This window comes from Bacillus rossius, unplaced genomic scaffold (genome assembly GCF_032445375.1).
Source record: "Bacillus rossius redtenbacheri isolate Brsri unplaced genomic scaffold, Brsri_v3 Brsri_v3_scf110, whole genome shotgun sequence".
NCBI classification, from domain to species: domain Eukaryota; kingdom Metazoa; phylum Arthropoda; class Insecta; order Phasmatodea; family Bacillidae; genus Bacillus; species Bacillus rossius.
This window is the reverse complement of record NW_026962124.1, coordinates 32,137-35,577: the sequence shown is the minus strand read 5'-3', so window position 1 is coordinate 35,577 and position 3,441 is coordinate 32,137.

The window sequence follows — 3,441 nt, the reverse complement described above, 5'->3', positions numbered from 1 at the left end:
ACCATCAAATTAATCCCAACATTAGTATATTGCAGTTACCCCCACCACCCTTTGAATTCAATCTAACATAAAAATCACTCAAATACCACCAATGTAAAAATTACAAGTCGAAAAATTAAGTCATTTCAGGACCGCAGGACCTTCTTCGTCTTTAGATAATTACAGTCATTTAGACCATCATGAAATTTTTATACATACTAAAGGACCAAGTGACCTTGAAAAATATTTTAGTAACACCAAGAAGTTTTGAACTAGTAAATTTTCAGTCACTACATATTTTACTACGCGCAATCAACAAAAAGGAAACAACATCAACGAAAAGGCAGCACATTTTGGAAACACAATCAAAAAAGGCCTCACGTTTGGAAACACCATCAACAAAAAGGAAGCACATTTTGGAAGCACCATCAATAGTATAGGAAAGTATGTCCGGGGACAGGGTCCAGGGGGTGGTGCCTGTGGTGCCGACCGCCATCTTGCATTGTGACTTCACGGCGGCCATCTTGGATGGTTTTGACCTTGATTTTGACCTTGACCTTGACTCCAGAGGCCATTTTGGATCCGCCATCTTGGATCCGCCATTTTGGATGATGTAATTGTGTGTTCTCGAAAATTCCGGTGATGTGTTTTCCGCCATTTTGAAGTATGACGTCACCGTTGCAATTTTCGTTACGGCCGCCATCTTTAACTTTATTATTTATTATCCGAATTTAACGAAAAAAATTTTAAAATTTATAAAAAAATTCACTTAATACAATTTTATAAAATATTTATAAAAATATATACTTTTACGACACGGAGTTTAGAGTCCTCGGTTCGAACCCGACGAGTGCAAAAAAATAAAAATGGCGACCGATCCTTCCCCTCGTGGTGGGTGCTGGCAGACTGACCCCCACCACTTATGTCAAAGTATATATATCTTCACCTTGTATGACGTCATGATCGCCATCTTGAAAATCCGTAATTTTTATGTTAGAAAAACGGGAAAAATTTTTAAAATCATAAAAAAATTCAAATAATAAAAATTTAATAAAAAATTAAAAAAAAAACTAGAAATGTTCCCTATAGTGACTTAAATTCCCCATGGTCAAACCGCTCTAAGCCGCATGCTGTGGGGAGCTTCGATCGTGACCCTGGCGGCCATATTGGATTCTAGATCATTGCTCATTTTGTTATGGTCACCATTTTTAACTTTTTTATTTATTATCCGATTTTAATGAAAAAAATTTAAAAAATTATAAAAAAAATTAATAAAATATTTATGAAAATTTTAAAAAAATAGACATGTCCCCAAAGTTGCTTAAATTCCCCATGATCAAGTCGCTCTAAGCCGCATGCTGTGGGGAGCTTTGATCGTGGCCTTGGCGGCCATATCGGATTCTAGATCATTGCTCATTTTGTTACGCTCGTCATCTTTAACTTTTTTATTTATTATCCGATTTTAATGAATTTTTTTTTTAAATTTATAAAAAATTAACTTATTAGAAAACGGATTGATTAGATCGATTCCTGTCCTTGGCACGATCCTGGACGAAGCTAAAATAAATGTAATTTAAATACCAGAAAAGTTTAAGTTTCGAGAAATAAAAAACACCACAAAGTCTTTTACAAACATAATATTTATTACACAATTTCTATCCTACTACAGGATCACTTGCAAAGGTCAGTATTCTTATAATCACTTAGGTCCGCATAGGCGTGAAATGACTAATTCTCAGCTCCAATCGGTTTATACTAGAAATAGTCCAGCCAAAACCTTTACAGACATAGTCCTCCTCTTCTTGACAGAGTTTCTGGATACCGTTTTTAACAGTTTGCTTCACATCGTCAGAATTGTAAATTACTGCAGCCGATGTCTTGAATGCACACTTCTTCACTTCGTCTTCGAATGGATATGGCTTTCCATATATAGAGTCCAACCACAAGTTATATTTTAATGGTCCGTTTGTTGCTACGTCATCAGTAAGCTGATTGATTATGTCCTCTCTGATATCATCAAGGAAATTACAAATGTCTTTCGACTCACCTAACATATTGAGATAGTAGTAGTCTTTCAATGTTCCACGAAATGCAGACTGCGCCAAGTAGAACCCATTATCATTCACTTGTAATGCGCCGAACACAGTCTTAGGTTTATTTTCATGTTCAGACGTTATAGCAATCGGTTGCTGCACATCGGTTTTCTTGCTTGTACGCTTATGAGTCTCCAATCTAAAGCGAGGAGTCGAAATTTCTACAGGTAGTTCTTCAGTGGACACACGGACTTTACCGATGCATTTTTTCGCATGTTGTCGCAAACTGTCAATACGTGTAAACCAACCATGGCACCCATCACAGCGAATCTTTATACGAGAATGATTCTTCCTACATTTACTCCGCTCATGTCTTCGTGCGTCATGAGCAAATGCGAACATATCACAGTAGCTGCAAGGATACCGTGGTGATGAAGCCGATCCTTTCAGACCCGATCCAGATACTGACGTTGCCGCAGTTACGCCATCTCCAGGCATACTCTTATGAACATCAATGCATCGTTGTTGTATAGAAACCTTTACTTTCTGCCGCACAGCAGGACCTCTACATGTCTTCATGTGCGTTTTCATATTATTTTTTTTGGCAATTTGCTTATGGCATTTCTCACAAACAAACATTTTACGATAATGGTTCTTGGTACAAACTCTCTTCTCATTCCGTCGAACATTGCTGCTGTTTGAGAAAATCTTGTCACAGTAACAGCACCGATGTTCGTTAGTCGTTGTCGAATCACCATCTATTGAAGTTTCCATCGAGGGCGAAACGCAGTTCGTCGAGTTTTCCTGTGTAGTCAACACCACCGGCATTAAAGTCTCTTCTGCTGACGGTATCGCGACTGTTGAAGTTTCTTCTTGTGATGACGTCGTCTTTGCCGACGGGATCTGTACCTTCTTCGACGTCGCTGACGTCAGGGTTCCCGTAGACGATGGTACAACATCTGAGTTCGACGTTAAAGTCGGCAAAGATGCCATCGAGTTCACAAAAACAAGCAATTACACGATTTATGCACCAGATTAATCAAAATAGGGGATCCTTACACCATCGACGACAGTAACAACTGAGCGACCTGCTGTCTTAGGACTCGCTTATATACATGCACCGGTTGGAATAATACTCTAGTCAAATCAAGAACCAATTACTATAATACTTGAGTCAAAACATCATTTAAAAAAGAAGCATACCAAAGAAGGTAACACATTTGGAAGCAAATTTGACAAATGAAATGAACACGCAATGCACTCACTAGCAGCTTTCATCACAAAGTTAACATTTAAATTTCATTCAAGCGAAGTACCAAGCCAATGACAATCTTATTGGCCATATTATCCTTAAAATTACACAGTGTTATAAATCACACCAGTAATAGAAGGACTTATAGTTTATAACGCACATCATTTCAGCCGTTGA